At 45.0% G+C, this 26,703-nt stretch overlaps 1 pseudogene across 1 annotated transcript in view; it reads right to left on the minus strand.

Moving 5' to 3' along the window:
• Window positions 1-2,903: 2,903 nt before the first annotated feature.
• The window catches only part of LOC147007434 (dynein axonemal intermediate chain 1-like), a 39,439-nt pseudogene continuing 15,639 nt past the window's right edge, over window positions 2,904-26,703 (minus strand). Inside the window, exons 5-13 of the transcript XR_015054193.1 lie at window positions 25,494-25,732; window positions 24,668-24,757; window positions 19,678-19,759; window positions 17,983-18,068; window positions 15,249-15,427; window positions 14,883-14,982; window positions 14,420-14,605; window positions 3,408-3,526; window positions 2,904-3,276 (exon numbers count right to left, since the gene is read on the minus strand). The product of XR_015054193.1 is annotated as a dynein axonemal intermediate chain 1-like (transcript). The remainder of the gene's footprint in view (window positions 3,277-3,407; window positions 3,527-14,419; window positions 14,606-14,882; window positions 14,983-15,248; window positions 15,428-17,982; window positions 18,069-19,677; window positions 19,760-24,667; window positions 24,758-25,493; window positions 25,733-26,703) is intronic.

The following is a 26,703-nucleotide window of genomic DNA, read 5'->3' on the forward strand; positions in this document are numbered from 1 at the left end:
GCCTTGGCAAAATCAGTACCAGCTTGCTCGGATGATTGAGCCATTCGAGTATCCTGCGTTGGAGTGGCGACCCGTCCAGGATTGTGCCCAATAGCCAAGGAGATTGCTTCGACAGCACCAATGTTCTGCATCCAGTATGGTCCCAAAGGATGGATGGATCCAGGGAGTGATGGAGCGTGGTGTGCCCCCATGACGCCTGTGCTGAATAATTTGTGTTGACCTGAACCAGCTGACCAAAAGAGGTTGTCGTGAGAAGTTTCCAATACTTAAAATGGACGAGATACTTCCCAAATTGGCTGGTGTTAGATGCTGTTTTTTCAAAACTCGATGCTTCGAGTGGGTTTTAGTCGGTTCCACTCTATCCTGATTCGTGCAACTACCCGACATTCATCACTCCTTTTGGCAGGTATGCCTTTGATAGGTTACCTTTTGGCATCACATCAGCACCAGAAATCTTTCAACAAAAGATGATGCAATTGCTGGAGGGTCACAGTGGAATCATGACCCACGTTGATGATACTCTTGTCTTTGGAAGGACTCTCAAAGAACACAATGAAAATCTTGAGCAGGTGCTCAAAACCCAGAAGAAATGTGGTCTCAAACTACCACAAAAGTGTGGATATTGGAGGAACCAAGCCGAATTTCTGGGTCACATGATTGACCACTATTGTGTCAGAGATTTATGAGCTAAAGTTCAGGCGATCGTGGACATGCAGCCGCCTGAAAAAAAAACAAAAAACAGCTCTACAGGGTCCTGGGTATGACTAATCATGTGGGCCGCTATGTCAGTAACCTATCATCAATAATTAATGATTTAATTTGAGAGGATGCTTCCTTCATGGGTTTGGGACCAAAGCCAAATTCAGGCCTTTAAGATGGTGAAAGAACTGTTGTCCTCTTCAAGGGCCTTAGCATTATTTGATACAAATAAGGAGACAACCATGAGTGTGGATGCTAGCAGCTACGGCATTGGAGCCATCTTACCACAAAAGCAGCCCAATGGGGAGTTGAGATCTGTCTGTTTTGCATCATGCACCAGGTATGCACAGATCCAAAAAGAATGTCTTGCTTCAGTCTGGGAATTTGAAAAAGAAATTGTCATGACCTGTGGGGGCTGCAAACCATAAGGTTGGTCACTGACTACAAGCCTTCAGTGCCAGTAATCAACAACAAGGACTCCGATCAAGTGTCTTTGAGATGCCAACGCTTTCTCATGCGTTTATTGCGGTAACAGAACACATACCAAGCAAATCCATGGTTACTACCGATCAAATCCTCTCTCTCTCTCTCTCTCTCTCTCTCTCTCTCTCTCTCTCTCTCTCTCTCTCTCTCTCTCTCTCTCTCTCTCTCTCTCTCTCTCTCTCACCCTGGAGGCACTCCTCACTACCCCCACCCCACTCACACCTTCTTCTCTTCCTCCCCACAACCCCTCCTTTCCGTTATGTCTTGCTCTCCCCGCTCTCCTCAATTCATTAAATTTGTGCTTATTCAGCTTACAAGAAGTAAATGCTTTTCACAAAAATCACAGTTCAAAAACAAATGAACAAACAAAAAAATTCAACCACCATTCAAACAGCCAATCCACTTCACCGTATTGTTGGGGGTGGGGGTGGCTGAAGAAGATTGTCGGGTGACGATAATCAAACACAGACAGCACATTCACTTTCAGACTGGACCCTCTCACAGACATCACAATCATGACACAGGGAGATACAGTACAATCACCCACTCATACTCAGCAACCTACCAGTCCTTCCAATGTCCATGTACCCCTCTATCCCCAATGCTTCCATGTACCTATCTGATTCCAGTTTAAACCTATCTTCCATTTTGGTGAAACGACCTATTCGAGGAGATTATTCCATGCATTAACTACTGTCTGAGTGAAAGTCTTTTCGAGTCTAAGTGCAAGGTCTTCCCTCAGCCTTAAGCAAACATAATCATGACCATCGAGTTACCTGTACCATTGCACTACAGGTGCTGCCAAAGCAGATTCCTATGCAAGGAAATACATGGTTCGCCATTGCCTTCCCCATGGGATCTTGGTGACATCAGGGCAGCCAGGGTGAGGGACACAGTGGCCTACTCACGATGATAGCCAAGGTGATATCATTAATGGCCACCAGATAATGCTATCAGATGGGACAGCCTCCAGGTTAACATCCAGGTTGGAAGTGGGGGCATCCTCTTGAACGCAACATCCCACATTCGGGCCTTCGTGGGCCTTCATTAACAAAATAGGACCACTGAACCTGTAGCTTATGTGGGCCCTGGTGTAATGTCGTAACACAAATTAGGTAGCATTCTGACAGGTGGGTCTGGACAAAAAGTTTTATAACGGAATTAATGCGATTTTCCCAAAAGTTGACCAAGTCTGCCATTTTGACACACTTCCGGTCACGTGATCAGCATGACTACCGCAATTTAATTAACATCCCTACCCTGGCCTAATGCTGCAACCCAAGTTTGGTAGCATTCTGACTGGTGGGTCCTGAGAAGAAGATTTTGGAAGGAATTTGAGCGAACGCCATTTTGACACACTTCCCGTCACGTGATCGGCATGACCTCTGCAATTTAACATCACAACTCCGTCCTAATGTTGTAACCCAAATTTGGGGGCATTCTGACTGGTGGATCTGGAGAAGATTTTTGAAGAAAGTTACTAAGTCGGCCATTTGGACGTACTTAAAGTCACGTGACCGGAATGAGCTTTGCAATCCCTGTTTACCAGTCAGGAGAGGAATGTTGCTGCCAAATTTCAGCCGGATCGGCCCAGCGGTTTGGCCGGAGAAGTCAAAATAGGAGATGGACAGACAGACGGTGCGCGATGACAATACCTTGTCTGGAATTTAAATTCCGGATAAGCTAATAATGAACAAAGCAATAAGGTGCGACTCATCCTCTCAAATTTTCCTTGTTTGTTTATCCAATGGGAATAAGTTTTTTAAAGTTGTCTGAGTAGGAATGCCCTGTTATGTGCAAGTGTCCAAACTTCCAAAGATATTCAAAATTCAGATTAAATAAATAATTCGTGGATTTAATACAACATTGTAAGTTTTATTCAATCTAACAACATGAGCAAGGATACATGGTCTTCGTCTGTTTAGGGCCTCCTGGTAGGACAGATGATAATTTTTAGAATAGGTTGCAATCTGTAAGGATCCCATTCGGATTTCTGTTAGGGTTCCATTAGGTCCGTTATGATTCTGTGAAGTCCTCCTGTCAGGATCTGTTCGATCCTTTGCAAGCTCCAACATGCAAGGCCCTCTCCAAAATCTGTGGGATGACACAAAGGACGATTGAAATTGAAAATAAATAAATAGCAAACCATCTCATCATTTGATCCACCTTCTGTGGTTGCATCACTTTTTAAATACCGATTGATTTTCTGTAAATGATTATCTCACCCTTTGGTTCTCTACTCTGTATATGGTGGAGTCATGGTTTTTGCAATTCTGAGGAGCTCTTCCATCTTTTCCTTTTCTGCCGTAGGCCTGTGCACCATTTGAAGCTGTCCTCTTGATGGCTACAGCACAGGAGGAGAGCAGGAAGATGGAGAGGAGTGTGGGAGGAAAGAGTGGAGAAGGGAGAGGAGGTCAGATGAAAGATAAGAGAAAAGTGGGATTCATCCAAGAAGCTTATGAATCACAGTAGCCTGCAAAAGTATTCACCCCCGACCAATAATGCCACAATTAGATGAATTTCGAATTATGTGGAAACAATTTTTCCAAATGAACTTTTTTTATTCATAACTGAAGAGATCAAACTCATCGCTGTTGTAGTTGAATGTTACATGTCAGGAATACCTGTTAAAACACATGTACAAATCAAAATTCACTGGTTGAAAAAGTATTCAGCCCCTTAGGACAGAACTTGGTGGAAGCACTTTTTGCAACAATGACTGCTATGAGTATTTTTGGGAAGGTCTCCAGTAGCCTTGCACAGTAAGATGGTGAAATATTTGTCCATTCTTCATGTGAAAATTTCTCTAGTTCTGACAAGTTTGATGGGGATCGTCGATGGACTGCAATCTTCAAGTCTCACCATAAATGTTCAATTGGGTTCAAGTTAGGAGTTTGACTGGGCCACTCAAGAACATTTATTTTCTTCTTATTCAGCCACTCCGGTGTGGCTTTAGCTTTGTGCTTCGCATCATTGTCCTGCCAAAATGTGAATCTCCTTCCCAGTTTCAGATTCATGGCTGACTCGATCAGATTTTCATCGAGGATTCTCCGGTGGTTTGCACTGTCCATTGTCCCTTCTATCCTGACAAGCTTTCCAGTCCCTGCTGATGAAGAGCAGCCCCATAACATGATGGTGCCACAACAACGCTTGACAGGAGGAATGGTTATGTGCAGTGTTACCGCAGGCACCTGACGTAACGCTTTGAATTTAGACCAAAAAGTTCAATTTTCATCTCGTCTGACCACAAAACGTTTCTCCACATGCCTGTAGTATCATTAATATGATTCTTCCACAAACTCTTTACGAGCTTGTAGATGCGTCTCTTTTAGTAATGGCATATTTCTTGCTGCCTGTCCATAGACACCAGCTTTGTGAAGGGAACAGGATATTGTTGATTGATGAATACTCACCCCCATTTTGGACATTGAGCCTTGCAAATATTTCAAACTCACTATTGGATTTACAGTGACATCCTAAACCAGTTTCCTGATTGCCCAGCCGCTGAGTTTAGATGGGCAACCTGATCTGGGTAGAGACTGGGTCTTATTCTTCTTTGTGTGCAGCCAGTGGCTGCTGGTTGCATCATTGGTTGAGAGCATGGCTATGCCACTGATGCAATGCCCCTATTACCAGTACACTGGTACTCATTTCGCTGACCTCAGAAGGACGATAGGCTGAGTGAATCCCACCTGGTGTTACTTCAATGTCTGACAGAGGCTCAAATTCAGAACCCTAAGATCCCAAGCCAGCCACTCCAACCGCTAAGTCATCACCAAGCTTAGAGTCTGGGTGGTTTTATACGTCTCCACTTCTTAGTGATGGATTTCACCATACTCAAAGGCAGAATGAGTGTCTGAAATCTTCCAATAACCCGCTCCTGCACGGTGCTTCTCCGTCACTTTATGTCTGACTTATTTGGAAAGCTCCTTGGTCTTCATGTTTGCCTTGTTGGATGAACAAGTGAGTTTTGACTTTGACAAAAAAGTTTGTAAAGACTCCATCTCTCTCTCTCTCTCTCTCTCTCTCTCTCTCTCTTTCTCTTTCTCTTTCTCTTTCTCTTTCTCTTTCTCTCTTTCTCTTTCTCTTTCTCTTTCTCTTTCTCTTTCTCTTTCTCTTTCTCTTTCTCTTTCTCTTTCTCTTTCTCTTTCTCTTTCTCTTTCTCTTTCTCTTTCTCTTTCTCTTTCTCTTTCTCTTTCTCTTTCTCTTTCTCTTTCTCTTTCTCTTTCTCTTTCTCTTTCTCTTTCTCTTTCTCTTTCTCTTTCTCTTTCTCTTTCTCTTTCTCTTTCTCTCTCTCGCAAAGTCTCCCAGCGCCCCCAGTAGAGGTTTATATCGGGGTTACACACACAATTCCTTCACCATAATCCCCAATCAATTATTACCACGCACCAGCCCCTGTATGGTGCACCTTCAAACAAGATGATTTTTAAGCTGACATTTCCTAACTTACAACATCGAGATTGGCTAACTATTCGTATAAGTACCATGCTATTCTCTACATTTCTATCTGTTGTTTGGGAATGTCGAACCCCCCTCCCCCAACACAAACGTAACATTATGTTTGATCTGAAAGCATCATGAAATAAGCTCAGGTGGCATAAAAATGTGAAAACTTTGGAGGGGGGGGATGAATATTTTTTGCAGGCCAGGTTAAACAAGAAGGCCATAAACCTACTATTCATTTGCAATCGGTCACTGACTTTGACACCAATATAAATTTTTATTACGCACTCGAGACATCAAATAGCGAGATATATCGAACAAACAGTTTCAAATGGAGCACCTCGCCATTAGAGCATTTAAAATGCATCAGATATGGCAATAAATGTGAATTGTTGCTCTCAGCTTGCCGGCTCAATGACAGAAGACGCCATTTTTATTTCTGCCTCGTTCATCCCTACCCTGTTTAGAATCCCATGCGAGTACGGGCCACTTGCTATTATCGGAATAATGATGGAAGACTTCAGGTAATGAGGCACATGTCTGACCTTGGTTCTCTCTTAGTTCAGATCCAGTCACGAAATGCTACACCAACTTAAAAGTCTACAATACAGACAGAACAAGACAGAGAGAGACGAAGAGAGAGTGGGACAGAGAGCCTCACTGGCGTTCATAGATTACGGGAGATCTGAGAACCAATGTGGACTCACTCATTCACTCACCGACACACTGCAGCTAACCTGTACATACTCTAAGTTCAGGGTTTCAGTGGGGCATCCCATTTAAATCTGACATCCTTCAGTGAAAGAGAGATCAGGGGTTTTCTGCATGTGGACCTGTGAAGGTTTAATGACTCAACGATCCCGATGCCATGATGGCTCAATTTTAACCCGCTGTGGGCTGGTCCGTGGAGGATATTCAGCTTGTCGTCTTATATCTATCTACACTTTGAGGTATTCTTTTTTGCTGAACTCCCTCAGATATTCATTGGACCTGTCCGTTGGACATTGCCCTTCTCCTGTTACGTGGGAGACGATATCATCGCTGATCATTGTATTAATTTGGTGGCGCTATTTTGGTGATTCACGCGCCATCTCGAGAAGGTTATCGGTGTGTTGACCGGTGCTTACTTTCAGAGCTCATCGTCCCTCAAATCCCTCCTGCGTTTCAACCAAATCGTCCTTTTCAGCTTGGAGTCCCCATCTTAGTAATCTGTGCTACGGCTGTAATGGTTGAAACGGGTTCTTTGTGCTTTGGTGATTTAGGAAATCACCTTCTGAGGACTTGTTGAACGTGACTGTGTCGGCTTCACTACCGTATTTGTGCGCACCCTCCGGACTTGGACCAGAGCAAGTGGGTTCACAGCCGACCTTTCGCCCTATTATGACCTGCTGTGGTTAATGTGCAAACTCTGTGATTCGGCTGAGTTGGCACGTCGAGAGTAGTGAGTTAACTTATAGTTGGCTGATCGTATAACATTTATACTCCTTAGCCCATGCTGGTGAAGCGAAAATTGGGGGGGGGGGGGAGGTTAAGCAATCGGTCGCGTACATATGTACGTGTCTGCATTTTGCTCAGGATATACATCGGAAACCGTTCAAAGGAGGAAATTGAAACTTTACGATACGTTTCATGAATGACCATTTGTTATCACTCATATTGAGCAGACATCGAAAACTTCCGGTTCCGGTTTTGGAGCAGCAAGAGGTCTCCTTCGGGGTTCCCTGCTGACGTTCTCAAAGCTAAGTTTCCGGTTGTTATTTGTCCCGTTTTAACTGTTTAATTTTCTCACCTACATGTTACTGTGTGTTGCTAGTTCGGTTTTGTTTCAAAAATCGTGCTATTTGTGAGTATTTTTGTCCACGTTCTTACCTGTGCTTGAGGCCTAGGCCTAGACTTGAGGCCTACCGGTTCCACTCGGTGTTCGATCGTTTTTTTTTTTTTGTTTGTTTTTTCTCCCCATTACCTTCAATTTCTATCCTCCCCATTACCTTCAATTTTGATCCTCCCCACTTTCCAAACATCCCCCATTCTCCCAACTAATCTCTTTCTTATCTCAAAAAAAAAAAAAAAAAAAAAAAAAAAAAAAAATACCCTACAACAACAACAACAACAACAACACGCTCACCTTCTCCCGATTTTGCTTCTTCTTCTTCCTCTTAACCTCCTCCTCGTCTTCTTTCTCGATTTTTTTTTACACTTCCATGACCTAATCTGTTGAACTCTCTCATACATTATTTTTAACAACAAAAACGATCTTATAATGCTTCATCTTCCTCTCTCACACATGTGGTACTCTTTACTGTTTCACAATGCACTACTCTTCTGCTATTTTAACAGACTGCTCTCATTTCGACCTCTCCTTCATTCCTTGCCTAAAAATCCAACGATTACAGCGCTTCTTCTCTCCATTCTCTGAATTCGCCTTCATTGCATCCATCAAGAATTGTGTTAAATCGCATCTCTGACCTAAAACTTTTAAAAACCACAGTTTGCCATGGATGCTCGCTTTCCATCAACCATTCTTTTTTCCAACTTCAGTGCCAACTCACCCCCTCACCCCTCACTCTCACTCTCAAAGCAACCATCCCACTCTTCTCCCTCCAAGCCTCCCTCTCACCTCTCTCAAAAATTCCCCCTCACCTTTCTCCCACCTTTCATCCCCCTCACTCTTCCTTCTCAAAGTTGCCCCCCCTCTCATCCACCAACCTGCCTCCCTCCACTGCCCTCTCACCTCCATCTCTTCACTTCACCTCCTCAAATCCTCAACTGCCTTCTTCCTTGTCTCTTGTCCCCCCTCTCCCCCAGCACCACAGAACCTTTTCTCCTCCTCATTCGGCCCCCTCCCCTCGTTATTCTGCAATACCCCACCCTCCTTCAGCAACCCTCCTGTCCTGCCCCCCCCGACCCTTGACCTGCCCTCACCCTCCCCCTCCACCTCCTGCACCCAAAGCCTCCTCCCCTTCCTCTTCATTAAAAGTGTGGACCTCAAATATCCGGGGCCTTCGCTCAAACCTTTCAGATCTTTCCATACAGGTTGCCACTGACAAACCAGACATTATCTGCCTAACAGAAACTTTCCTCTCCCAAGACGTGTCTGACTCCCAAGTATCTCTCCCTGGCTACTCCCTCTTACGGTATGACAGACCTGAGCCTCGTCCTGGTGGAGGTGTTGCTCTCTTCATCAAAGACTCTATTCCTCACTCTCCATGCACTGCTCTCACTCCCCCACACCCCCAGGAATACCTCTGGCTTCGGCTTCCCCTCCACTCCCACCTCATGTTTATATGTGTACTGTACCGTCCACCGAACAGTGATGACTCCATCTACACCTCACTATCCGAAAACATGGACCATCTTCTATCTTCTCATCCAAACTCTCTCTTCCTCTTATGTGGTGACTTCAATTGTCATCACGCCAGTTGGCTTGGTGTGGGTACCTCTCTCACCTGCCATGGCACCTCAGCAAAAGCTTTCTGCGACTCATTGGGACTGACTCAATCGGTCAACTTCCCGACCCGGATCTCAACCAATGGTACTCCATCTCTTCTGGATCTGGTTTTGACAAATTTCCCTGACAATATCTGCTGCTCTTCCTTCGCTCCAATTGGTTCTTCTGACCACGTCCTTGTCAAAGTGGACATCTCTCTGGCTGTTATCAGAGAACCACCTCACCGCCGTCGAGTCTGGCATTTCACTCAAGCCGACTGGCAGGGTCTCCGAGCAGCCATCAAACTTACAGACTGGTCTCCCATCACTACTTTCTCAAACATCAACTCATACTGGGAATTCTTTCAAAGAAACTTGCTCTCCCTCATGCACAGATTTATCCCTTCTCGTGTTCAGTTGTCTTACCCTTCCTCCCGCCCTTGGTTTACTGAAGCTTGTGGCGAGGCAGTTGTCCTGAAACAACTTGCCTTTGCCTCATGGAAAGCAAACCCAACTGAGGGCAATCTCAGTTCTTTCCACAAAGCTCGGAACAAGTGTGTATCTACCCTCAGGAGAGCCAGAAAACAACATCTTTCTCATCTCAAGTCTGAACTCTCAAACCTCTCTCCCTCCTCAAAATCCTGGTGGTGTTTAATCAAATCTGTTTCTGGTGTATGTTCCCCCTCCATCCCCTCCCTTACCTCAAATGGCCGCACTGCTGATTCCACACGTGATAAAGCTGAATGTCTAAACTCGGTGTTTGCAGCTAAATCTTGTGTCCTAAACCCATCACTATCTCTACCCACTTTACCCAGTCGCACCCAACTGTCCCTGGACTCTGTATCCTTTTCTCCTGACAAGGTGGAGAGCTTGCTTTCAAACCTCGAGTCAGATTCTGCAACCGGTCCAGACGGCATCAGCCCACGTGTCCTCAAAGCCTGCTCTTCTGCTCTTGCTCACCCTCTCTCTGTTCTATTCACCCTCTCATTTGCCCAAGGTCATCTGCCATCTGCTTGGAAATCTGCTAACATCACTGCCCTGCATAAAAAGGTGCAAAAACAGATCCCTATAACTACAGACCAATCAGCCTTCTCCCAATCATCAGCAAGGTGATGGAATCCATCATCGCTTCAGATATGAAATCCTTCCTCTTCTCCAATGGCTTGATTTCCAATCATCAATTTGGTTTCAGACCAGGTCACTCTACCCTGGATATGCTGCTTCTGCTCTCCCATCAATGGATGGAGGTCCTCAATGCCAGACAGGAAATCCGAGCCGTATCCCTGGACATATCACGTGCTTTTTGACACAGTCTGGCACCCTGCCCTACTCACCAAACTCTCTTCCCATGGTATTCAAGGCCATCTCCACTCATGGCTCGCAGACTTCCTCTCCTGTCGCAGTCAACGTGTGGCCCTAAATGGAGTTCTTTCATCCCCTCTTCCTGTGCAGGCTGGAGTTCCTCAAGGTGGCGTTCTGGGCCCTGTTCTTTTTCTGGTTTTTATCAATGATCTCTCGGACTCTCTGGAAAATCCTCTATTTCTCTTTGCCGACGACTCCACCCTCTGCCGTACCATCTGTCATCCCTCAGACCGGCAAGCAGCAGCTTCTTCGCTCACTGCAGATCTGGATAAAATCACAAACTGGTCCAACACGTGGAACATGTCTTTCAATCCAGACAAATCTCACACTCTCACTATGTCTCTTCGAAAGGACCGTTTACAAAACCCCCCCATCCACTTTCTCAACAATCCTTTGGAAGAAGTCTTTTCTTTCAAGCTTCTAGGTCTCACTATCTGCCATGACCTTTCCTGGGAAAGTCACATTTCCAACCTCGCCTCAAAGCCAGTCGCCGACTGGGAATCCTCCGTCGTGCTAAGTCCTTCCTCGGCCCTCTTGAGCTCCTGACCACTTACAAAGCTTTTGTCCGTAGCCTGATGGAGTACTGCTCTCCCCTCTGGGCTGGTGCTCCTGCCTCCCACCTTTCTCGGCTTAACGCTGTAGAAACCAGGGCATTTAAGATCATCGGCATCTCCCGCAATGAAGCTGAGTCTTTGGGCCTCTCACTCAATCACCGCAGGTTGGTCGGTGGTCTTTCTGTCTTCTACCGACTCCTCTCCAGCCTTGCCCCCCTGCTCTCTCTGCGATTTGTCCCCACCACATTTCCACAGGGCGCTCAAGGTCCGCCAACAACCCCCTTCTGGTAAAACTACCAAAATCACGAATCACTGCTCATCTTCACTCTTTCATTCCTCTTTTTTCCCGCCTTTGGAATAAACTTCCTCACTCTATTCTTTCCCATTCTTCCCTCCAGGCTTTCAAAACAGCTGTTCACCACCACCTCTTATCTTCCCCCATCCAAATCCTCGATCTTTTCTACCCCCGATAATCCACCCAAGCCCACTTCCTTCATTCTCCTGCTTTCCTTCCTGAAAGTCCCTGAAATGTCCATCTTCTCTTCGCCATGTTCCCCGTCCCATCCCCATCCCTCTCCCTTCCACAGTTCACCTAATGTGACTGTTCCCCACTGTTTTGTCCCTTCCACTCCCGCCCCTCTTGTCTCATGCCTCCTTGCTGTGAGTTGTGTGTTTGCTCTCATACGAGCCTTGACCAAGGTATACAAAAAAAAAAAAAAAAAAAACTGTTCGAAATTCGTATCATTGTAATCGCTTCAGTGACTGCTGATAGCCAGTGAGTTGGTGTCAAAGCCACCCAATGCTCGCCTGTTTATGCATTTATCGTTTTTAAAAGACTCGTCTAATAATATTTTTTATAAAGCATTGCAGTGAAGTCTGATCCAAATAATTTCAAAGCAATATATGTATTTGTATATTGTAATCAGTAAAAAATAGTGTGGTAGATAAAAACATTAGAAAGGAAATAACTTGCACCAAAAACTTTAACATTTTCACGCTCACGCTCACGCCGGGGGTATCGCTATAGCTCTCTGTTCTTCGAACAGGCGAGCTAAAAAGTAATATGTAGTGTTTTGACTTCACAAATATTGAGTCTCTGAAAAAGGTGCACCAACAAAATTTATTTCATTTGCACTTCATTGCATCCCTATTAATTATAGTTATATTAAGTACACATATTAAATGAATGGCAAGCATCTAGTATAAACAGGCGAGCATTGGGTGGCTTTGACACCACCTTAGGTTGAAATAAAAAAATTTTTTTAAATCATTTGTTAATTTCAACTTCACTACACCAATAGTACCATGCCAAATACCAGTATCCAGGTACACATATTAATGAATGGCAAGCTTCTAAATAACTTGCACCAAAAACTTTAACATTGATGTGCTACAAAAAAGTTAAGTTCAAAACAGGTCAAAAATTTAAAACATTTGGAATTATTTTTTTAATTTCAACTTCACTACATCAATAATATACCCCAAAGGAACCTCCATGCCAACTATCAGCATCCTCGTACACATATTAAATTAATGGCAAGCTTCTAAATAACTTGCACCAAAAACTTTAACATTTTCACGCTCACGCTCACGCCGGGGGTATCGCTGTAGCTCTCTGTTCTTCGAACAGGCGAGTTCAAAAGCGAAGAAGGAGAACCCGACAAACTTAATAATTTTATTAGCATAATAATATAATATATAATATATAATAATAATAAATAAAAATAATTTTCATCAACCAATTATTATTATTCAAACCTTTTTTTTGGCATTTTTGGCAAACACCTATCCAATTGACACACCATTTTCAGGGTAGGAGCGACCCCCGCCCCCTCCCAGCCCCATGGAGAATATCTTAATTACGATTGTGACGTTATCGGTCACGTGGTATGGCAGCCATCTTGGATTAAACACAAACAATTGCAGCATTATATTTCTGAAATCGCTGATGGGAAAAATTTGAAACTTGGCACGTCTCATCCTACTCCCAATGGGGAATACAGGATTGCCAGGATGACGTTATCAGTGAAGTGGTGGACCAGCCACCAATGTTTTAATCAAAATCCTAGTTTACCATTGAGATTCAGTGTGTTATGCCCAGGCTCTAACATTAAAAAAAATTGAGCTTTTGTCATCAAATCTGCAACAAGCCTTTATTATGAGATTGTGGAGAATGGAGATTAATAAAAATGTACAATCTTTTTTAAATTATCGTTTTCGTCAAGTTTAGTTAGAGTACAAAGCGGATGTGGACGGGCTGGGCATTGTCGGATGCTTTCTTGTTTCATTTGAAATTCTTCAGCAAATCATTTATTGATACATTTGATTCATGTGATTGTGCTTATAGGAGACAATAATAAGGATTATTAAATAGTTCATGGAATGTTACCCTTCTGTTTCCTGTCATTTGTTGCTTTCACCCTCAAAACAACACCAAGGACGCATCAGTGTCTTTTCTTTTCTGTCATGACGCCCTGCGGGTGATCTCTGAACAAGCTACGGTGCCCTGTTTTAAGACCTCTATTTTATTAATCAATCCATTAATGGTTACCTCCAGTGTGACCACTCCTCATTTTCATCAATGCCGAGGTGAGCCAATGAAAAAATCCAAGAATTCACAAGGTTTCGGAAAAGCGATGATAATAGAAAACCTATACGTCAAGAAAACCTATAGAAAACCAAGACGCCAAGGTGAACAACGAATAGCCAAGATCTTGTGAAAAAAGCCAAGGAGTGGTCACACTGGTTACTTCATTTGAGAAAATGAGGTCAGGTTGGGTCAAGGGTTATCAACATCTCTTCTTTAGATGGCTGTAAGCAACACAGATATATAAACTATAAGGGCACTTGGTGGAACACACACCTGCACCACATAATGCCTGATCCACGACAACATATCGGGCCCTATACATTTTTAAAATATCATACTAAACAGTACTATATCGTTTTTGGCCTGATATCTCAATGGTGAAGAATCACTTTAAAAATCAAATAATTCTCATATCCAAATCCGGATTGGGATCTTCACCAAAATCGAATCAATTTGTCCTTGCGGCACACCAAACCTGTCCACCAAGTTTCGTCCGAATCCATCCACAAGCTTTTGAGATATCGTGCTATATATCGGTTTCGCCCAATCTCTCAATGGTGAAGAATCACTTCAAAAAATTCTAGTCGGCGAATCCCGATCCGGATCTTCACCAAAATCTAATCAGTTCGTCCTTGTCACACACCGAACCAGTTCATAAAATTTCATCCGGATCCGTCCACAACTTTTTGAGATATCCTGTACACAAAGAAACAGACAAACAAACAAACAGAAAAAGACAGAAAGGGGTGAAAACATAACCATCACCTTCAATGGCAGAGGTAATAATGTTTTTTTTTTAAGCTTTGCTTTAGCATGCCAGGTGTAATATACTGTGGGTGAGTGTAAGTACTTAAGTCCAAACCTTGGGCTGACAACGGAGGTTTGGTGAGAGTTTAAAGGTTGCAACATAACCTCGATCATCTGCGACAGCGATCACAGGCTCAGAGAGACTGAAAACCAGGCGGGTAAGTTTGCTCTTCTTATGTATGGCCACGAATTGCTGGCACAAGGCCTCATACTTGTTTACTGCCAAGTCGAACACGAGTACCTGAAAAAAAAGGTGATACATTTGAGGCAAATTGCACGAGTATGATCAGCATTGCTGGCATTTGTTTGACCTGCAGAATATTCTTCTTCATCATTGACCTCTGTTTAAATTTATTCAGAAGTTGAACAAGTGACACGAAAGGAGGAAAAGAAAGCCCCAGGAAATGCTCAGAGTTAGAGAGATATCCATTGGATGTTAAGGTAAGGTCCTCCAAATGAAAATCCTGTGTGTTATTTACAATGCCCTCATAATTTCTATCAACGGATCGTGTACAAACCTTTCCATTGCTGGTGGCAGCTGCAAACACAGTGGAGGAATAAGGAGCCCAAACAACATCGACAATGGGGACCCACAGGTTAAATACATACAGCGGGATCCTGCCAGGGATTTGAAGAAAACACAAAAGGTAAAATTACACATTTCAGGATGTTTGGTCGAACTACAAATTTAACATAAACATGTCAGACTCATCAAGGCTGCAGATTATGCCATGGACCCGCCGTTCAGAAAGCTTCTGGCCTGAAATGGTCGAAACCTCGATCATGGCCGGTGCCCACCTGATCCAAGAACAAAATCAAACATGACCTATTGTCCATAAATATGTGTTGTGTGCTAATTAAATGATATTTCATGTTCAGTTAACATGTTGTTTTTCAGTGAAACATGTTGGTGCCTGGAGGTATGATCCCAGATCTTGATGCTGTAGTCGGCACTGCAGGAAATGAACACATTCGGATGGAAGTAGTTCCAGCGCACTACTTCCACGGCCATGTTGTGAGCGGAAAACGATTCCATGTACCGTGTACTGTACATTGTCGAACACTGCACACCCAGTGGCAAGATGAGAACACATTATACATGTAGCAAACACACTTGCATCTGAGCTATCTAGTCAAACAATAACCCTAACACAAGGCTCCGTCGGTCATGATTTTTTTTTGATATCGATATACCAGTGGAATAGTATATGTTTCGATATCTATATATTGTTGTGGGGCCGGGACGTCGGTCACGAGCACCACTGCCAGAGGGAGCCGCAAGTCGGCTCGACCGATCGCCCGGAATGTATAGGTCGTACTTCTCCAGGAAAGTCCAAACAAGTACGGGTCCCTTTCAGACCGAACTCGCCAACAGATAGACCCGCGTGGAATAGGGTGAATAGCCAAATTTCTATATACCTAAGTATCCACGCGGGAAATCTACCGGGGAAATTCACCCTCAGCCGACTTTGTCCGAATCGAGTCGCTATCGCCGACTCGGATCCGGCGTAACCGAGCAGAATAACCAAAGTCGGGCCGGACCAAATGAACAAGTTACCAACACTAATCCACAAACACGCGTCATGTCGAGCCAATAAAAGAAACACAAAACGATCTGATACATTCAACAATGGGGGTATTTATTAACAATAATGGGGGGGGGGGAGGTTAGGGGAGCACGTAAGAGGCAGAGCTAAACCGACTACAAGAAATGCAATGCAATTTATACAGCACACAGCACTTTTACAGTTGCACTACTTAAAGACTGGCGCCCACACACAGACACGCACACACAGACAGAAGTGGACCAAAATGGTCTTTAATGGGAGCTCTAACCCGGAGGATAGTCGGGCTGAGATCAGTGGTAGGCAGGCTACCTTGCCACGAGCGCGTGGCTGGGCATCCCCTTCTCCCCGGAGCTCCAGTCACCGTCCGACGGACCAGCGCAGCTGAACCCAACTAAGGTGAATCGTGGTCGTCGCCCCAGCTCGACCATTTGGAGGAGGCAGTGGATGAGGGCGAGGGCCAGGGCTGACGGCGACTTTGACAGTGAAGAAATCTCTCCTCCTTTTCTCTGGCTCCATCCTAGCTCACTGGCTCGCTCTGTCCTCTTCTCACTCCTTTTATATCCTCCGGCATGCTCCCCTCCCCCTCCTCAGCACGCGGAGGGAGGAAGCGTTGTTCTTTTCCGAGGAGGGTTGTTCTTGCAGAGAATGGTTGTTCTTGGTGGAGGAGGGCTGTTCTTGCGGAGAATGGTTGTTCTTGGTGGAGGAGGGCTGTTCTTGCGGAGAATGGTTGTTCTTGGTGGAGAATGGTAAAACCACTAACTATTAAAATAAATCACAGCGCATTTTCATTGATTTACCCTTTAGAGAAGGGACAGGACCCTATCTATAAAGCACGTACTTAATGAGATAACTGAGCTTTCGGAACCTGAATGTTGTGTGCGATAGATTTCCAATTCGTAACAATATGTCCAAATGTTTTCCTTTAATCCAATATGACTGCCATATCATGTAGCCTATGACATCAGAGTTATCAATAAAACATTCTCCATGTTGAGTCCCTCCTATGTTTGAAGTTTCGCATTGATTGTACAGGCGGTTTCAGAGAAAAACATTTTAAAGGTGAAAAAATATATATATATATATATATATATATATATATATATATATATATATATATATATATATATATATATATATACAGTTATACACGGACAGACACACCCACAAAGACACAACAGTGTTCGTTGAGTGATCCACTGACACATCTGCAAGAACTTTAATATCTCAGTCCCAGAAAAGTCTGGGAAACATGAACCAAAAGCGATAATTGAGAACAAGGAAGTAATGCGCACATGCCTGATGGTCATGTAACCTGATGATCCCAGAGCATGAACGTAGAAAACAAAGCATTGTGACCGGATGTAGTACTTGGATATAAAAAAGAAAAAACGACATTGCTAATTGAGGTCGCAGTTCCCAGCGATTTTGGCCTCAACAATGGAGAAATCAAAAAAAAATGACTGGATACCAAGATCCACAAAAATGAAGTGAAAATATCATGGAAGTTGAAGAGATCCAAAATTATACCAGTGATTATTGGAGCAACGGGAATGATGAAGAAGAACCTTACAGATATCTTAAAAACCACCCTTCGGAATATTGCAACAAAGGAACTGCAGTTGGAAGCTGTCCGGGGCTCGGTGACAATCCTGAAAAAAGCCCTCAGAACAAAACTTGGAGAACAAAGCAGCTTCACAGCTTCGTCCATGATTCGTGATCCCCCCCCTCCCCTCTTACCGAAATGGAGGTGGATACTTCGAGACCTGGGAGGACTCCATTTCACCTTCTGAAACCCACATATGGAGATAGCAACCAACAACACACACCAATAATCTCACATCCTCTTCCGGGGCTGACACTCATGTATGAATTTAGCAAACGCCAAGAATCGGGTCATTCTGACAGAAGAGTGTGTGGTCAATCGCGAGAGAAATCATCACTTCATGAAGACCCATCACAAACTGCTTTGGCAGGTGAACATGACATCATCTTTCCCCTTTCAATCACACATTCAACGAGCCCAGTGACATTCCAGATTGATGAGGCGTACCTTGTGGATCGTGCCCTCCTCCGTGCCGACCAGAAAGATATCATCCATTTCTCGATGCAAGTCGATGGTCGTACCACGACCTGGTACTAGAGTGAGTGGGAGATATGGGGATGGGTGGGGAGGGGGGTGGACACACTCAATGCAAGTAAATCATGTGGTGATGATGTTGTAGGCATTCAAATTTTGGTTTGCAATACTATTGGAGATGGACAATCCTTGTCTCTCGTGGCAAATACAAGTCACTAAGCATTTCATTCCTCATATGACCAAATATTTTAAAATTCTGAGCTTTGTATTGACACATCCAATCAATATTGGTATTGTTTGTGAGGTCATCCAATGACACAGTGCAGAGATACTTTGATAAAAAACATGAACTCTTGCCTCCTTTTTCATTGTAAGGAATCGCCTCAAGTTTGAGGACAATTTCAAAGGATTCGTGACGTCACCAAATTCTCTATGGAACGAGTGGTCCAGCCGAAAAACAAAGATGATTAAAAGAAGGTTGATGCGGACGTGCATACAATTGGGTGCACATTAGATGAAAAGCACAGAGTTGGAAAGAAGGAGAGAATTAAGGATTATTTCTGGTTCAAATGGATAAGGGCAAGATCGCCGATTCAAGGTTACGCAGGAGGTGCTATTTGCACAGCAAATGTGTGGTGGTTGTAACAAAGAGAACTCCAGAACAACTCTCCACCTTGTTTGTGAGTCTCATTGAGCCATGTTTGGCATGAAGGAACAACTCAGTTGGCCTATTCCAAGTGTAATGGGACTGTTGAATGACCAGAAAAGCTGCAGGTCATGTGTTCGAGCCTACGTTACATGCAGGCCCAGCTAGGCTTTCACAACTCATTTGATCATTCCACAGCTCTTCCAAAGCTCCTTGACTCCACTGCTGCACTTAAAAAGATCATTATTCAACTTGGATCCACTAGAGTCCCAATACCAGGAAAAGTGACACCACTCATGTGAGGCCTCTTTCACTGTCTGGACCTGAATGTCTTGGTCATTCTCTGACAAGTTTAAGGCCCAAATAGTTTCTCACACCAATTATTTTGTTGTTGAGGTCCTCCCTCCAAGAGAACCACCCTCTCCAGGTCTCTTCCTCCATTATAGTTTGATATGATGTGGACCCAAGTGGACTCATCCAAGTGACCAAGTCATGGTGGGTGTATCTGAGTCATCATTTCAGGAAAGAATGTTTAAATTATAATTCCCCATCACAAATGCCCCTAAACAATGTTTATCAGACTTTATTTTCATCAATTAACAAAAATCACCAAAATTATAAATCACTAAACAATACCAAATAATCGGACTATAAATAAATAAATAAATATACCTCCAGGGCTAAATTGAAGAGGAAAATCCCAATTTTCGGAAAGTACTACACATTGCAAGGTTCCACCACTCAACCATTGAGATTTGAGACATGTTTAATTGCAAAATTCCATGACTCGACTCGACGGTACTCGACAGTTGAGACCTGAGACCAGATGTGATTGTAAAATTCCACGACTCGATTCGGTACTCGACTGTTGAGACTCGAGTCCAGGTTTGATTGAAACCGGCACATTTTGAGAGTATTTTTTCCATGTCCCATACTTATTGTACTGATCCAGTGATTTATTAAATAATAATAGTGTAAAACAATATGTCGACTCGGTTTTATTTCACCCCAAACTTACTTACCATTTAAGTATTGTGGATCGAGTCCCACAGCAGAACCATCAAGTGTGAGCTCCATCACCTGAACAGGTAGACACTGTGCATCCTGCGAGTATGACACATGTTCACATGATAGGATCAAATCATATGATTATATTACAAGTAATAAAAACATTTTCAACAAGAAAAAGGAGCAATCAGAGATTGCAGACCCTCACCAGGACTTGTTTTGTGCGGTGCTTGTGTAGTTATGTGTGGTGTATTTCGTGTGGTGTTTGTGTACTGATGCATTTGAGCCTGGAGAGTAACTGCTGAAATCTATCCGTCTGGGTTCTTCCCGAAATCTTTGTTCTTTGTTCCTTTCACACTTCTTTCTAATTATTTTTTTTTCACAATTCTCTTTATTCACTCCAATTCTTGCTTTTTCTTCTTTTTCATTTCTTTTACTCTATTCCTCTCATTTGTTTTCTATTTCTCCAGGGAGAAGTGAAATCTTGCAGAAAAATTTTCTGTGAGGCTCACTTGGCTGTGCCTTGATGGGTTTGAGGGTAGGGCTGTAGGGGAGTAGCGGCTGAAACCCGAATCCTATCCAGGTTCCTCCTGATGACTCCATCTTTGCTCTTTACTTCTTTGGGTTCTTTCTTGGTGAAATTTAAAACATGTATTCCCCATCACTACTCGATGACAATTGTGAAGTTTCACGTCAATTGATTAAGCGGTTCCAGAGAAAATATTATTTAATATTTTTCTTAAATCCAATATGGCTGCCAAACCATATGACATCAATTATTCCTCAAGAACCTTGTGCATGCGTGCCTTGGGGAACATTTGTGTAAAGTTTCCCCTCAATCTGTGCAGTCGTTCTGGAGAAGAAGATTTTCATAGGTTTTAGGGTAAATCCAATATGGCTGCCAAACCAGGTAACCGATGATGTCATACTTTATGTGAACCTTTTGTTCCGCAAGGATAGGCGGTCATACTTGTAATGTTTCATCTGGATCTGTTCAGCGACTTCAGAAAAGATATTTGAAGGTTTTTTTATTTTAAAACAATGTAGCTGCCGAATCATGAATTTTTTTTTTCTGTGGACCATTTTATCCCAAGATGACCCTCAAAAATTTTCATACTCATCAGACGTAGCGTTCTTCATATGCAATTATGATGTCATAATGAAGACATCTGTGACGTCATAAAAATCACACTTTTTCCCCGTGAGGAGTACTTGCCATGTTTAAATTTTTAACATGGTGCAGTTTCAGAGATTGAGGTCCAAAGTTTTTCCGTTTTCCAACATGGCTGCGACACCATGTGACCTGTGACATAATTATCAATAAAACAACCGAAAGGAGTGGTCGCTCCTCCAGTGAAAATTTCGTCTCAATCCAAAAAGCGGTTGCGGAGAAAAACACTAAAGTTCTGTGCGGAGAAACAAACAAACAGAGACAGACAGACAGACAAACGGACCCAAATGCAATACCCTCTCCTCCTGTGAGGGTAAAAATGCAAAAGGATGTAGGGATGTTCCCTCAAAAAGTTTGTAAATAAGGTTGGGGTGGTCATAATAAATAATCATGTGAAACCATCCCGACATCTTTCTTTGAATAATGGTTGTCAGGAGAAACTACATTACCTGTGTGTGTATAATATATAGAACCAAAAATTAAAATCTACCTTCCATAAAACACAGCATGTGTTTGTGTATTTGTCTGTCCCCCTTCATAAGGACGATTTAAGTTGGGTTTTAAAGGCCAATCTTTAACACGACTGTGCGTTCACTTCAGTCTCTTTTACAGAATTAACAAAAAAAAAAAAAAAAAAAGGTTTTTCGGAAAAGAGTAATTACGTCTCTTCTATTGGAAATGGAGACGGTGACTTGCAACCGGGCCTCAAAGGCTGTGTACAGGAATGTTTAACAAAAGAAAAACCAATAATTACAAGGCACAGGGAGGAGAAAGAGTAAAACGAGTATTCATTGACATCCATAGGATGTCCAATAAATAATGAAGATGTAAGCACACCTGATGCAAGGCCGAGGCTTCAGACTTTGGCACGCTAACGAGGCTGTAGCGTCAAAACGAAACTTCCCAGAAGATAAAGAAAATAAGGTCACATTTGTACATGAAGCGTTTAAAAGAACGCTTCTCGTGATGAAACATCATATCTTCCAGTCTGAATATTTCGACTCGGCTTTCACAACTCAAAAATGATGGGTTAGAATAAAATAATTCCAAACCGCCATTTTTGACAGGCTTTTGTACTCGCATTGTAATATAACCACAAATTATTCTGGCAATTCCGTCCAATGAATCATTTACTTTCATTGATTTACTTCCCCGAGTCTTAAACCTCATCAGTCTTAACAGTTATTGAAGATTATGTGGACGTGGAGTTTGGAGGGATGCGGACTTGGAGTTGGGAGGGATGCGGAATTGGAGTTGGGAGGGATGCGGACTAGGAGTTGGGAGAGATGCGGACTGGAAGTTGGGAGGGATGCAGACTGGGAGTTGGGAGGGATGCGGACTGGGAGTTCGGAGGGATGAGGACTGGGCGTTGGGAGGGGTGCGGACTGGGTGTTGGGAGGGGTGCGGACTGGGTGTTGGGAAGGATGCGGACTAGGTGTTGGGAGGGATGCGGACTTGGAGTTGGGAGGGATGCGGACTGGAAGTTGGGAGGGATGCAGACTGGGAGTTGGGAGGGATGCGGACTGGGAGTTCGGAGGGATGCGGACTGGGAGTTGGGAGGGATGCGGACTGGAAGTTGGGAGGGATGCGGACTGGAAGTTGGGAGGGATGCGGACTGGAAGTTGGGAGGGATGCGGACTGGGAGTTGAGAGGGATGCGGACTGGAAGTTGGGAGGGATGCGGACTGGAAGTTGGGAGGGATGCGGACTGGAAGTTGGGAGGGATGCGGACTGGAAGTTGGGAGGGATGCGGACTGGAAGTTGGGAGGGATGCGGACTGGAAGTTGGGAGGGATGCGGACTTGGAGTTGGGAGGGATGCGGACTGGAAGTTGGGAGGGATGCGGACTGGAAGTTGGGAGGGATGCGGACTTGGAGTTGGGAGGGATGCGGACTGGAAGTTGGGAGGGATGCGGACTGGAAGTTGGGAGGGATGCGGACTGGAAGTTGGGAGGGATGCGGACTGGGAGTTGAGAGGGATGCGGACTGGAAGTTGGGAGGGATGCGGACTGGAAGTTGGGAGGGATGCGGACTGGAAGTTGGGAGGGATGCGGACTGGAAGTTGGGAGGGATGCGGACTGGAAGTTGGGAGGGATGCGGACTGGAAGTTGGGAGGGATGGGGAGTGGGAGTTGGGGGGGATGCGGACTGGAAGTTGGGAGGGATGCGGACTGGAAGTTGGGAGGGATGCGGACTTGGAGTTGGGAGGGATGCGGACTGGGAGTTGGGAGGGATGCGGACTGGGAGTTGGGAGGGATGCGGACTTGGAGTTGGGAGGGATGCGGACTGGGATTTGGGAGGGGGATGCGGACTGGAAGTTGACAGGGATGCGGACTGGAAGTTGACAGGGATGCGGACTGGGAGTTGGGAGGGATGCGGACTGGGAGTTGGGAGGGATGCGGACTGCGAGTTGGGAGGGACGTGGACTTGGAGTTGCGAGTTGGGAGGGATGCGGACTGGGAGTTGGGAGGGATGCGGACTGGGAGTTGGGAGGGATGCGGACTTGGAGTTGTGAGTTGGGAGGGATGCGGACTTGGAGTTGTGAGTTGAGAGGGATGCGGACTGAGATGCGGACTGGGAGTTGGGAGGGATGCGGACTCGGAGCCGGGAGGGATGCGGACTCGGAGCCGGGAGGGATGCCGACCCGGAGCCGGGAGGGATGCCGACCCGGAGCCGGGAGGGATGCCGACTGGGTGTTGGGGGGGATGCGGACTTGGAGTTGGGAGGGATGCGGACTTGGAGTTGGGAGGGATGCGGACTGGAAGTTGGGAGGGATGCGGACTGAGAGTTGGGAGGGATGCGGACTGAGAGTTGGGAGGGATGCGGACTGGGTGTTGGGAGGGATGTGGACTGGGTGTTGGGAGGGATGCGGACTCGGAGTTGGGAGGGGGATGTGGACTGGGAGTTGGGAGGGGGATACGGACTCAGAGTTTGGAGGGGATGCGGACTCGGAGTTGGGAGGGGATGCGGACTCGGAGTTGGGAGGGGGATGCGGACTCGGAGTTGGGAGGGGATGCGGACTCGGAGTTGGGAGGGGATGCGGACTCGGAGTTGGGAGGGGGATGCGGACTCGGAGTTGGGAGGGGATGCGGACTCGGAGTTGGGAGGGGGATGCGGACTCGGAGTTGCGAGGGGATGCGGACTCGGAGTTGCGAGGGGATGCAGACTCGGAGTTGGGAGGGGATGCAGACTCGGAGTTGGAAGGGATGCGGACTCGGAGTTGGAAGGGATGCGGACTTGGAGTTGGGAGGGATGCGGACTGGGAGTTGGAAGGGATGCGGACTTGGAGTTGGGAGGGATGCGGACTGGGAGTTGGGAGGGATGCGGACTGAAAGTTGGGAGGGATGCGGACTGGAAGTTGGGAGGAATGCGGACTGGAAGTTGGGAGGGATGCGGACTGGGAGTTGGGAGGGATGCGGACTCGGAGCCGGGAGGGATGCGGACTCGGAGCCGGGAGGGATGCGGACTCGGAGTTGGAACGGGATGCGGGATGTGCACAAGGAGTTGGGAGGGGGGAGAGATGCTGACTTGAAGAATGTGTTTGAGGACTTGAAGTCACATCTTACATTTTGCAGAATTTTCATGGGTCCCTGACATTATGCTGTCAAATGACATTCCTGTCGACCTCCCTAAATATTCCACATTCTATTGGAAACTAATTTCCTCACAACAGCCCAGTGAAACTGGGTTGTCTGAAAGTAGTGTAATATTTGAGTCATATATTATAATTAGGTCCTATATAGAACAATATATGAATATAATTATATTATTATTACAGCAGTGTAGTCGGACAATATAGTACTTTCCTGTAAAGAAAACTAAGTGATGTAAACAAACCTTTTGCATCGTCCACGATACAATTTGACCATCGGAGGAAACGGAGAAGAATTTTAGATTATCATCCATGTTATTTTGCTGCCATTTCACCTGGATGGACAATTCAGGAATGAATGAGAGAATAAACATTGAAGGAATGAAAATATTAAATACGATGATTGGAAGAACGACAATGATGAAACAGAATAGCATTGATGATGTGAGCTCACGTTAAAACCCAAAACACTTATGATTTGTCTCATTTTTATAATGTTCTGTAAATGAATGTACAAGTGAACTTGTGTAATCTTCCATGATCTTTTCTACCCCATTTACTCTTCCCTATCCAAGCTCTCCCACTCACAGGTTACTACGTTCTTTCCCCCTTTCCTCTTATCTTTCGTCATTCATTCAGCCATTCCCTTCAGGCTCGTCACGTCCACCTATCACCCCGTCACATTACCTTCCCTCGGTAACATTACGTTACTTCGGTCACGTTTCCTTCCCCACTCTTCCATGGCCCACACTTTGCATGCAAAAGAAAATTAAATAAATCCCTGCTAAGATCCCAAAATCCACTGCCTGAGTGGCAAGTTCTAAATGCCATCCTGTTGAACATGTGATGAGGAATGTGATGAAAATTGGGTATTCAAAGATGACCAATTTCATCACTCAGGTCATTCAACCCGGAAAGACGTGAAGCGCTTGACAGGCTACGCTTGTTCACGAACCCGGAAACATCCCATTGAGAGGAACCTGTGACCGTGCACTTGAGTGGTCTACCTTGTTACGGAATCATGATGACGTGATGTTAATGACTGAGTGAAAATAATTTGGACACGAATACCTGCCAAACAGGGAGCCTATGGACTCCTCTCTTTGCCACACATTGACGCGTCGGCTTGTCCTGAAGAGACGTCACGACCGGGAATCCATTGTAGCAACCCAGCACGGCTAGGTGAGCGACGGTGGGGTGGATGTCGATGGAAAGGACTGCGCTCTCGATGGGAAACACTGCTTCAGGGTAATATTGATTCTTGAAAGAGTAGAGTATGAGTATCCCCTCCGACTCTCTTTTCCTGTTATCTGAGGAAGAGGGAAGTAAAAAGCAGAATGAACGATTCAATATTATTTTGACCTGAGAGTGTGGGATTGTTGAGGGATGCATCAAAACCTTACATGCACATATGTTCCTTGATATAAGGGTAATTTAGCAATCATTGTCCTCCTGACTCTGAGTTGTTAATTGTGGACAAAACCAGCAAAATGAAAATTGGATTACCATCCCTGACAACCAACAAATTGAGCAACGATTAGGGGATGCTTTTTTGCAGCGGATGTACCCCCAACACAAGTCGGGGGCCAAATATTCCCCATTCTTCCTGCTGCCCGGATTCGTCAAGGCAGCGCGATCACGGTTACAGTGTCGATGGTCCCTTTGGACAGGTCCTTTCCCTCCTGTCTCTGCCTCTTCTCCCTCTCTCTCTCTCTCCATAACTTTGTGAAGGTGGAGATACACCATCCTGGATGTGGGGATCTCTGGGTTGCTCCAGGGAGATCAATCAGCTGTCTCCGTGTCGCGGGTTTGTTCGAGAGAACTATCCAGGCATTTACAACACCAACCATTAAATTGATTGGATCAGTAAAGGAAAGGTCGTGCTAATCTCCTTCACCTTCTGTGGATACAACCTCGGCTCATGGAGAAGTGATGTGATGGAGGGGGAAAGTAATACACCGAATTGTGGGATGATGTACAATTCATGGATAGAACAAGGTGGTGAAAGAACAGGAGGAAAGGAGAGAGAAGGAGAGAGAGAGAAGGAGAGAGAGAGAAGGAGAGAGAGAGAAGGAGAGAGAGAGAAGGAGAGAGAGAGAGAAGGAGAGAGAGAGAGAAGGAGAGAGAGAGAGAGAAGGAGAGAGAGAGAGAGAAGGAGAGAGAGAGAGAGAAGGAGAGAGAGAGAGAGAAGGAGAGAGAGAGAGAAGGAGAGAGAGAGAGAGAAGGAGAGAGAGAGAGAGAAGGAGAGAGAGAGAGAGAAGGAGAGAGAGAGAGAGAGAAG

The sequence above is a fragment of the Eptatretus burgeri genome, unplaced genomic scaffold (genome assembly GCF_056783735.1).
Source record: "Eptatretus burgeri isolate ZD-2024b unplaced genomic scaffold, Ebu_testis_v1 Ebu_testis_scaffold_172, whole genome shotgun sequence".
Lineage (NCBI taxonomy): Eukaryota > Metazoa > Chordata > Myxini > Myxiniformes > Myxinidae > Eptatretus > Eptatretus burgeri.